Genomic DNA, 12,392 nt, shown 5'->3' on the forward strand with positions numbered 1-12,392 from the left:
ACCAATAGATCGTTTGAGCTAGCTAAATATAAAAACATAGTCGCACGGTCTCACGTGAAATGTTCTTCATGAATACTGTAAATCATGAAATTAACGCAATAATAAGTCAGCACACTAATGCGAGTATAGAAGAACCCTGGCCCCAAATGCGTCATGACATTTATGAGAGTAGCCTTGCAAAAATCACTGTAGTCATAAAAACGATTTTTACATATATAAATACATACAGAGGAAATGCTTAGCATTTATCTTTTAAGGAAGAATGTGGGACTTGCTTAATACATATGTATGTAGACATATATGTATGTACATTTGGATGAATATAGATATACCTCCTTATAGATAGTGATCGTAGATGATTGTAGAACGTGCACGAAGAAAATGGAATAATTATGTGAGTAATCGGGTAAATACCACGTTTAGCAATATTCAGCCATGTTGCGATATTGGTTTCCAACATACAAGACGGACCATGAAATTATGACTAGAATTTGGACCTGGCTTTCTGGTGTGATGTAACACCTCATAATCTAATGTAGAAAAAGAGCTAAAAGCACGAATAAAGATCACGAGATGAAACTTATGTATACATCTGGGCATATATTTGCTTAGTATTACTACGTTAATTCATCAGTATATATGTATTTTGCACAAAGGATATTGTAGATCGACGCTTACACGCGCCTATTCACCAGTGCTGTAATATTTAATTCATTTGTCTTTTGATACATATAGATAGGAACATGGAGAGGCTGTCTAAAGAAATATAGACACGCATGGGATCTTTTGGATAGTTGTACTTCACGGTTAGACAAACGCTTAGTCTCTGAAAATACATTATTTTGCTTAAAACGAGAAACTATATTTAAATTTAAAAGGAGCCCAAGTGATATGGAAATTTTAGCCTAAACCCGTTGAACATCTAGGCTTGTTTCATTTTGGGCTATAGCATTGCAGTAAGGCCTGGGCGGAAGGGAACATAATTTGGTTCAGGGACTGTGAGACAAACTGCATCACTGTCTGCATCGCCGTCATGATCTTTAGAGCTACGAAATTAGAGCCATCTGAGACAGTCACTCGACACCTGCTTGCACCCATCAGATACCAGTCACTACTGTCACTACTCCTCTCTCCAAACGAAAAAAAACCCGAAAAATGTCGGAAGTGGTTATTTTTAATCCTTCTAATTTACTATTTAGATACATGATTTAACTTAAGAGTAATTATATAGATATCTGTGATGCTGGTACCGTTTTGTCGCCATTGTGTAGCTATTGTGGAGTTATTATGAATATCAAATACATGTCTTGAAATATTGACTTGTAAAAGAGTTAATCAAAGAACCATATGTAGCCATTTAATTGGCGTGTATGGATATATTATCCATTTACTTATACACACTTATTATGGACATATACAGAATTTTATTGTACCTTATTATTAAAAACATGAAGATCCGGGTTAGAATAGACCTTCAACAACCCATGCCTGTTCGAAGGCGACTAACACGATCGGGTGGTCAGGCTCGCTGACTTGGTTGATGCATGTCATCGTATCCCAACTGCGTTGATCGGGGCTCTTGGTGATGATAACAGGATTGTCTGGTCCAGACTGGATTATTTACGAACCACTGTCATATAGCTGGTATATTGCTGAGTGCGGCGTTAAACAACAAACAAACAAAATCTATTATTAAACACCTTCCAACAATGAGAAATTAAACTTATATTTCTATATATTCTGTTATATTTATAACATAATTTGATTCATAATTTAATTATTGCGTTGCTTTCTTCCCTGTCATTCAATGTACATATTCAACCCCCTAAACTTTTAATATAATTTCATTTTTCACAAATGGATACGTTAATGAGTTGCCTAGATCTCTCGTTACCTACTCACGCGAACAGATTAAAATATTTTGTTTTACTATCATATTTCTGTTTATCTAATTCATAATACGAAATTGATAATTCATTTATCACAGTATAGATCATATTCGTTTATATCACTATCTGATGCTAAGGTTTTATTGCAGAAATTATAATTAATTCAAAATGTAGAAAGATACACAATTTGCCATTATTTATTAAACTGTACAAAGTATAATATAAAGATCAGAATGCCTGTAACGGGTAGTATTTAAGAAAGAAATATTTGTCGATAAGTCCCATTTTTCAGATATGCCCTTCAGTAGTATTATTGTATATCTCCAAAGAGAGGTTTACATTGTAGTTATCATTATTTGTGGATAATTCAAAAAGCCACAAAGAAAATATATATGCTACCATGACGAAAGAATACAGAGTATACATAACTCGCAATTATCCAAAAGAGATTTCAAATCACAATAACATATCTGATATAAAGAGGGGTGGTAATGATTTAATCTCTACATTGTGCCCTTGTTCGTGAGCCCTTGTTCTATTCAGCAAACAGCCCCAAACCGAAACTCCACAACATATCCGATTACACTGATTCAGGCTGTCCCAGTTCTCCATGCGATACTGACGCCCGTTCGTCTCCCAGACCATAGAGAATAAATTTAAAAGGAATCCAGCTCAAGTCTAGAACGATTTGGCAAGCCTAGATTGCCTCAATTCTATCCATGAAAGTAAGCATTAATAAAAAAAATATTGTTCTTGTCTGCTTCAGATTATATTTTGTAGAGACATATGTTTAACTAGGAAAATTGTACTGACACCGGCGCTGTCCCTATTGAAGCTATTTATAAGAATTTCGAATTGTCGTCCATTGTTCGATGTCAATACATCGATGACAAGTGAGGATATCATAAAGTAATCGTTGATGCCGCGCTACACTATAATAAAAATTATAATAAAGTTGACTGGTGTGTACATTACTACAGTGAACATTTACATGATCATGCCCTTATAATCAAATGCCGTAATGTCAAATACTAATATATTATTGTGTGATGAATTTAACTGGATCAGTGGTAACATGTGATATTAATATTCCATCAATTTCTCCCCTGGTTGGTCCATCCATGTCTACAAAATGAACATAATACAATTAAAATGGAGCCTAGACCAATTCTTAATTTCAGGCTAGGGCTGTGGAAATCTAGACTTTCCCAATCGTTATAGATTTGAGTTGGTCTCGAGCTCATTTTTTACATTATTCTCTTGGGTCAACGCCACAGCTCATACCATACACTAACAAGACCAGATTGCCCCCCCGCCGGAGCTCCTGGATTTTGGTTATATCAACTAACATGGCCAACTCTGCTCTTAAGTAAACAAGAACCTAATCAGCGAGGGGTCCTTTATCATCCCTATGTGACTGCTTATAAAAATCTGATATCTCTTCCCAAAGACCTGGTTAATAATATATTTTCTGCTGCATATTCGAAACAGAGTGAGTGAGTTGGTACTACATATGTTTACGGTTCTATTTTAAATGACTGCAGCGCCCCATTATGAAAACAAATTGTTTTAACGCCGCTCTCAGCAGTATTCCAGTGATATATTACGGCGGTCTGTTGTATATGAAATAAATGCAAATTGAATCTTGAATCTTGAAAGTTGTAACATTTCCGCTAATAAGTATCACATGCAGTATACAGTATATCAACTGCAATATACTGTATACAACATTCAGTATACAGTGTGTCGGGAGCTCCGCGTTGGGCTGGAGCACACATTTCCTACCCCTCTCCCTTCGGCAAACACCTCATGAGGGTTGCAACGAGGTCACAGGTCAGGCGTGCACTCGTCAGTTGTCTAATGCGGTCAAGAGTAAGATCTTCTGGAAGACCACTGCACTAGAGGTATGTGGATTGTTGATGAGGTACTACGTGTTTGGAACTGGGAGTCGAACACTAAGCACTTTTAGAGAAGATCTCACAATAAAACGTTATGGACTCGCGGACGGACTTGTGTTTTCATTTCAAGACTTACATGTATCAGGTTGAACTTCTACGACAGATGTAACTTGGTTACCGCTTCCTAACTGTAGCATTAACTAAACTTTACGCCTTTTATACACATTTGTGATGGGGCGACAATGCGACAACGAGACATATTTTGACCTTGAAAATGTCGCGTTACGGCATCGTCGCCCTTTTGTAAAATAAAGAAAAGGATTATTCAAAGAGCGACAATGCAAACACGCGACAATGCGACAAATGGCCAACTGTCGCGCTTTTGTTAATTTTGACACGTTTTGCTTGTTTTTGTAAGGGCGTCAATGCGACAATGCGACAACGCGACAATGTCCCTTCCGTGATCCGTGCAAATAAAACTGAGTTATGAAATAGAAGTCTGACATGCCAATAAAAAGATAAAGTGTTGCAGCTTCTGATTTCATAGATCTTCAAGAAGGATTATCAATGATAGGATGGGTGATGAGTTCAACTGCATGCCGATTCTATACGCTGTGATTAACAATAATGCTCCGAGTCAATACATTTTGTCAAAATGTATGACATGTATTACGTGAATGAACATATTTTTTATACTCGTCCATGTTTTTGACGGACAATATAATTTATATGCTCGGTAAAAGTGAGGACGGGCATCACTGTGTGTTTCCGTGCTTTGATCAGGTGAACAATTGACTTGTCCTTGCATGTGTTTGTGACGGGTGCCACTTGTGTGGCAGGATACGCTCACCTTTTCCCGAACACCCGTTGGATGGCCTGAACCAATTCGGATTTTAATCCCACCCACATCAGTCTGTACACCGTGATATAACTGAAATACTGAATTACTGTACAGTTGAAAATGGTGTTTAATGCGATTACCGTACTGTGTTACTGCAACTGTTCAAATGTTGTGCAGTGCTGTTATGTAATATGTAAAAGAAAGCATATTCAATTATCCAATTGATTTGAATAGTGCGTCAGTGTATTTTATTAACGCCCCAAACCGTAATTTAAACACATATAATAACAGATCATATACACGCATGGTGCCTTGACTTACTGCTAACTTTAATAGGCCATCCCGGAATAAAATAGTCCCCCCCCCCGTTTTAGTATGTTTATAAGAAATATATTCCAAACAATATCCTCATTAGATGAGGATTACCTCAGTAAGTCAATTACAATGACAGAGCGTCGTAATACATTTACATCAAGTACAATACGTCAAAATGGCCGACACGATAAACGTGACGGGAGATATTTCCGAAGTTGTTAATTAACCTGTGGCTATTTCAGGCCTTTGTCATCACTGATCTATTAGCCGATCGTTGAAAGGTGATTGTAAAGATGTGTCAAATAGATACTAAGGTAAATTCATAGATTGCTGTTGATTGTCACTGCGATAGTTTGGATGTTTTTTTCGTTTGTTTTTTTCTCTGGGATGGGTTGTAGCGAGGCATGCAACCACGCTTCTGTATGAATTCGTACCAGTGAATTCCAAGGGTTTTCCCCAGGAATGTGGAAGTAGTCAGTGTTTACGCCATTTCAAGAATACAGTCACGTGAAAAACGTCATGTGACCGACCTCTCGTCCTAGCCGTATATCTTGTAAACTTCACATTAAATTTTTTTTTATTATTCAGGGATGTGAGCAGGTTTTCCCGAAAAAAGAGGAAAAGTCTAGGGGGGTCTGGGGGCATGCCCCCCCCCCCCCCCCCCCCCCCCAGAAATTTTTAAAACATTTGATTGCATTTTAAGCAATTTCGTGCAGTTTGGACAACATTCACACCAAGAAATGTAATAAGTCAATGGCAAAAGTCAATAAGTCAAATAAGCAAGATGGCAGATGCAGTAAAATTTCGAAGTTAAATCAGTACTTTTAAAAAATCGGGCATAGCTTTCGCGCACCTGGCTACCCGCCAGGTCTGGGAGCAATACTGCCATAAACTGAAACCCCCATCCCCCAGACACAAGGACAACTGTCACAAGCGTGCAATGTCTGACCCTTTCCCCATGTTGAAGCATATTGAAAAAAAACTTACCTTGTACTTACCTTTTGATGGAAAAAACAAAACTCCATTGCAAACATAATACATTAATACAACATATATCCCCATGACGGGGTTTTGGACGCTGAAGAAACATTCATAGTTTTTTCGCTTATCACATGAACAACTGTAAAACATCTCATTCACTTACAGGCTAAAAGACAACTTTATCTTAAAAACAAGCCATCAGCTGACTCTGAGTATTTACAATTTCTGTGTGACGCCACACCCCACGTTATAGTGCAAGTATTCGTGACAGAAAACGTATTATGTCCGAAAACCTATGCTGGTGAAAGCCCTGATCGAAAACAGGACAATCCGCGCCAAATGTGCGGTTTTCGATGATATTTTTCGGAGTGTTTTTTTTAATTTTTTAATTAAATTTTTACGCGGAAGATGATTTTTTCCGAGGACTACAGTTTTAAAAAACGCGATTTTCCGCGTTTCCGCGGAGATTTCACATCCCTGATTATTATAACCAAATGAAACACAACCCATTATTCGATAGGGGTAACTGTTCATAGCCGAGGGATATGTTACCACAATAAACTTGGTAACATTGTTTGGTTTGACTTCTTGGCGCGTGCCTGAATTTCAGTAACATGTTGCATATCCTAAAACTGGCTTATCAGCAAATCTCGCTGCACTGCGCGCGACAGATACTAGAGCAAGGCATGCCAGAAATACGAAACTTAAAGCTTTCGAAAGGAAGCCTTGGGAATCACGTGCGTCGGGGGACCAGCGCCAGCTGATTGGCCATTAAAAGCTGTACAAGGCGGAGCAAAAAGCATCGTTTTCCGTCCATTTTACGCTTGAAAAACTCGACCCTTTTCTGCACACTTTCTAGACGCTCACCAATTAATCAATTTTAATGAATTTTTAGTCGTTTTTCCGTCCATTGACCATATACGGAAAAAAACGACGTTTTCGTGTTTGCAGTGTAATAGGTCTCAAGATTAAGTATTCGGCTGGATGGCAGCTGCCATTTAATTACAAAACAGACAGTCGTCTAGGCGGCTCACATGTAAGTGCGCCGACATGTGCCTAAGATCATAAAATGGACAATCTTTGGTAACATCTAATTTATTGTTGTCTCACGCCAGAGCTGTGAATAATTCTGTTCATTGAACAATTGGAATTCAGGAAGTTATCAATAATTATTTTACTTAACATAAGATAAGATAAGTTGTTTACAACATAATATTATGATGTCAGGACGTACTACTGTCAAAACCATATATTTTAAAATCAACTATGATTTCCAAGTCCCGATTAGCAAATCAATGAGGTATCAGATTCACCACATGTGCACAGACCGCCTATACTTATATATATATTTTTCATAACTATTCTCCAGTTAAAGTCCTATCCTCTTATCAAAAAGTCTGTGAGAGTGATCATCATTAACGAAACTCATTCACATCAAAGAATACAGAACAAATGAAGAATCAGATGCATACATTTATTGCCATGCTTCATTCATCACGAAGTAGATTAACATACATTTGTGAATAGCACTTAAACTGTGATAATGAATTTTACCATTGTCCATATTATATTATAAATATTAACCTTAATATGGATTTCCGAATATAAAAACGACTCCAAACGTTGATATTTCAGACAAAAACAAAGTCAGCTGTCTTTTAACGTTCAGGGGAAAAGGGTTTGCTTTCACAATTGAACATTTGTTTTCACCAAAGGACAATCAAATCAAGCCAAAAACAGTAAAACTACATATATATGGTTAGCGACCGCCTTTATACAGCGAGGGGGGAAATTCGTCTGCTCTAACTGCCTTCACAAAAACATTCCAGCCCTTAATTAACGAGGCAGCTGTGACGTAGTAGCATTACATTCGCTGCGTTTGCAGCATATAAGATGTGTAATCTGTGGAGTGACTAAAGTAATATTACGGCTGAAATCTTACTTGCATGGTTGTTTTAATAGAAAACTTACGGTTTAAAAACATAATTGTTGTTATATAATGCTATTAGGTTTGATTTATAAATACAAGAGAAGATTTTTTATATACATATAAAACTGGTCGAAAATACAGCTGAACAATAGAAAAAGAAAAATAGGAGTTGTGAATAGTGACAAATTTGAATTACATCACCGTGTCAATAATTATTGATTGATTCCGTCAAACAACTGTCAAACCATTTATTGCCATGTACGTACATGTACACAGGAAGTCGGCGCTGTCGGAGGCTCCAGGTAAATAAACATCGTGGTTTTATGACGGGAGATCAGACGAACCGTGAACCAGGGGCATGCGACGTAATTACACCTAAAGGTGGTAGAACCAGGGTATAGTCTCTTGGACTGGCTAATTGACCGTACGTATAATTGGTAAATATATTCGTTTTGACACCCGTGTTTCATGCGCATCCCGGCTCATAAGCAGAATACAGACAAATGAGGCCCCGTGATCAGCGGAGCGTGAACAACATGGATGCCGCCTTTCGGCCGTACCGAACAGTCAAGCTGCGATCTCGGAACTGAATCCAATTGCAAGCGGAGACAAGATTACTTCCCTTACCCAAACATGATCGTTGCTCAGAAATGTTCAAATCTATCTTCAGTAAATCATGAAATTAATGCGAGCATGACATTTATGCGAAAAATGCGACTGTCAGTCCCTCTGATTCTTTTAATATGTTTCATTTCATCATGATAAAAAAGTTAGTCACTTATAAGGTTACCACGTTGAAAATGGAAACGATCGTTAACAAAAACAACAAAATGTATTCTCTCATCACTCAGCCTAACAGTGATATAACTGCAAATTAAACAATCAAGTACGCTAAAGTATTACACATGGTGGGTGGAGGACCAGGGGCACTTTGAGTTTGACAGGTGTCATCAACTGGTCAAGTAACATCACGGTTTGTATATTCACGTTGATCGGACAGTCTAGACTGGCGCCAACTAATCATGACGGCGTCTTCAGATCAGAACTGAACTTTATTTCTCCCAGGTTTAGGCTTACGTGGATAACGGAAAATTTTGTTTAAGTGATAGCACATTTGTAATTCAATCTAATATACTTTCCTTGATTGATTATATGGCTGCGGTCGTAGATCCGGATGTATCTAAATATGCTCAGTATATACACAGGGGTTATTGTTATACTATTAGGACTAATAGCTACAATTGAGTATTTATACCCTTGATCATAAAGTTAGTCACTACTTTCACACTTTGATTTGTATGATTTTGGTTATGATTAAATTGACAAAATAAGAAATCATTCCGTGTATATGTGTATTATATATTGTACCCCAATACATAATTAAATTGTGTATAAATAAGGACACTACGTTAATTAATGTAATTGATTATTTGATAAACATATTCACATTTAGTTGTGTGATATGTCACAGAGGTAAAGCTAATTCATAACAACTAATTGTCCCATTTATTTGGTTTCTATCTTTTATATGAAGCAAATGCTATAACATGGGGTGATAAACTTCATTGGCAATAGACGTAGCATATAATTGTCCACATGAACAGTCTACTCTGTTCCAGATATGTTTATTCATCTTGTCAGCATTTAAATCGTTGCATTCCTGGCTAGATGATTCATTTGACGAAATCTTGTTCCCTGTTTTGAATTACCGTCAGATAGTTCCAGAACAATTATAAAATTTTCAGCCCTATGTGTTGCGCATACTTCCGAGATAATTCGAAGTTCATATTCTTGTACGAACACTTATCAAAATTCATTTATACCTAGTACTATTATGTACATATGTATATTAGTTCAAATTATAATAATGAGGCCCTCTATATTCTCGAAACGGTCTTTGTTCTACGACAACCGTAAGGCGGTATGGGAAAACAAAATATTTGTTTAATTGTTCAAAGTTCAAAGTCAATGTCATATAATTATAGACAAGGAAGATAAGAAATTAAATATAAAGAGTAGCCACTTTAAATGACAGAATTTCTTTTAGTTAAATATGCTCATGATTTGGTCTTTTCGTGGTACATAGTGCCAAAATACTCTTAATTATTTACTTTCATGTCATTACTAATCTCACATAAGGTCAAAAGTTATACAACTTTTAACAGATATGATTATGACATGTTGTATCCAAACATTTCCAAACAAATCCAAGCTTGGAAATATGACCTTTCCAAATATTGGAATGGTCATATTTCCAATTGGAATGGTGGTATTTCCAAGTTTTGGATTTTTTGGAATGGATGATATTTTGTCCAGTGAAAGTACCTGGTATCACTGTATACATTAGCTGGTAACACCCTGTACAGTAGCCGGTATTACTGTGTACATTAGCTGGTCTCACTGTGTACTGTACCTGGTATCACTGTGTACAGTAGCTGGTATCACTGTGTATAGTAGCTGGTATCACTGTGTACATTACCTGGTATCACTGTGTAGAGTAGCTGGTATCACTATGTACAGTAGCTGGTATCACTGTGTACAGTAGCTCCTATCTATAGTTGGTCTCTCTGTGTACAGTACCTCGTATCACTGTGTACAGTAGCTGGTATCACTGTGTACATTACATGGTATCACTGTGTACAGTACCTCGTATCACTGTGTACATTACCTGGTATCACTGTGTACAATACCTGGTATCGCTGTACAGTAGCTGGTCTCACTGTGTACAGTACCTGGTATCATTGTGTATAGTAGCTCCTATCTATAGTTGGTCTCTCTGTGTACAGTACCAGGTATCACTGTGTACAGTAGCTGGTCTCACTGTGTACAGTACCTGGTATCACTGTGTACAGTAACTGGTATCACTATGTACAGTACCTGGTATCACAGTGTACAGTTCCTCGTATCACTGTGTACAGTATAGCTGGTATCACTGTGTACAGTACCTGGTCCTACTGTGTACAGTACCAGGTATCAATGTGTACAGTACCTGGTATCACAGTGTACAGTAGCCGTTCTCACTCTGTACAGAAGCCAGTTTTACTCTGAAGAGTAGCTAGTCTCACTCTGTACAGTAGCCAGTCTCACTCTGTATAATTGTCAGTCTCACTGTGTACAGTACCTGGTCTCACTGTGTACAGTACCTGGTCTCTCTGTGTACAGTAGCTGGCATCACTATGTAAAGTATCTGGAATAACTGTGTACAGTACCTCGTATCACTGGGTACAGTACCTGGTACCACTGCATACAGTAGCTGGTCTCACTGTGTACAGTAGCTGGTATCACTGTGTACAGTAGCTGGTCTCACTGTGTACAGTACCTGGTATCACTGTACAGTACCTGGTATCTATAGTTGGTCTCACTGTGTACAGTATCTGGCCTCACTGTGTATAGTACCTGGAAACACTGTGTACAGTACCTGGTATCACTGTGTACAGTTCCTGGTATCACTGTGTATAGTACCTAGTATCACTGTGTACAGTACCAGGTATCACTGTGTACAGTTCCTGGTATCACCGTGTACAATACCTGGTATCACTGTGTACAGTACCTGGTCTCACTGTGTACAGTACCTGGTATCACCGTGTACAGTACCTGGTATCACTATGTACAGTACCTGGTATCACTGTATACAATACCTTGTATCATTGTACAGTAGCTGGTCTCACTGTGTACAGTACCTGGTATCACTGTGTACAGTTCCTGGTATCACCGTGTACAGTTCCTGGTATCACTGTGTATAGTACCTAGTATCACTGTGTACAGTACCAGGTATCAATGTGTACAGTTCCTGGTATCACCGTGTACAGTTCCTGGTATCACTGTGTATAGTACCTAGTATCACTGTGTACAGTACCTGGTATCACTGTGTACAGTTCCTGGTATCACTGTGTATAGTACCTAGTATCACTGTGTACAGTACCAGGTATCACTGTGTACAGTTCCTGGTATCACCGTGTACAATACCTGGTATCACTGTGTACAGTACCTGGTCTCACTGTGTACAGTACCTGGTATCACCGTGTACAGTACCTGGTATCACTATGTACAGTACCTGGTATCACTGTATACAATACCTTGTATCATTGTACAGTAGCTGGTCTCACTGTGTACAGTACCTAGTATCACTGTGTACAGTACCAGGTATCACTGTGTACAGTTCCTGGTATCACCGTGTACAATACCTGGTATCACTGTGTACAGTACCTGGTCTCACTGTGTACAGTACCTGGTATCACCGTGTACAGTACCTGGTATCACTATGTACAGTACCTGGTATCACTGTATACAATACCTTGTATCACTGTACAGTAGCTGGTCTCACTGTGTACAGTACCTGGTATCACTGTGTAAAGTACCTGGTATCACTGTATACAGTAGCTGGTAACACCCTGTACAGTAGCCGGTATTACTGTGTACATTAGCTGGTCTCACTGTGTACTGTACCTGGTATCACTGTGTACAGTAGCTGGTATCACTGTGTATAGTAGCTGGTATCACTGTGTACATTACCTGGTATCACTGTGTAGAGTAGCTGG

At 38.2% G+C, this 12,392-nt stretch overlaps 1 protein-coding gene across 2 annotated transcripts in view; it reads left to right on the forward strand.

Annotated features, from left to right (window-relative positions):
• The window catches only part of LOC139463540 (uncharacterized), a 42,898-nt gene that overhangs the window by 17,630 nt on the left and 12,876 nt on the right, over positions 1-12,392 (forward strand). The window lies entirely within an intron of this gene.

This window comes from Haliotis cracherodii, unplaced genomic scaffold, assembly GCF_022045235.1.
Source record: "Haliotis cracherodii isolate W230 unplaced genomic scaffold, xgHalCrac1.p SCAF_16, whole genome shotgun sequence".
Classification (NCBI taxonomy): Eukaryota; Metazoa; Mollusca; class Gastropoda; order Lepetellida; family Haliotidae; genus Haliotis; species Haliotis cracherodii.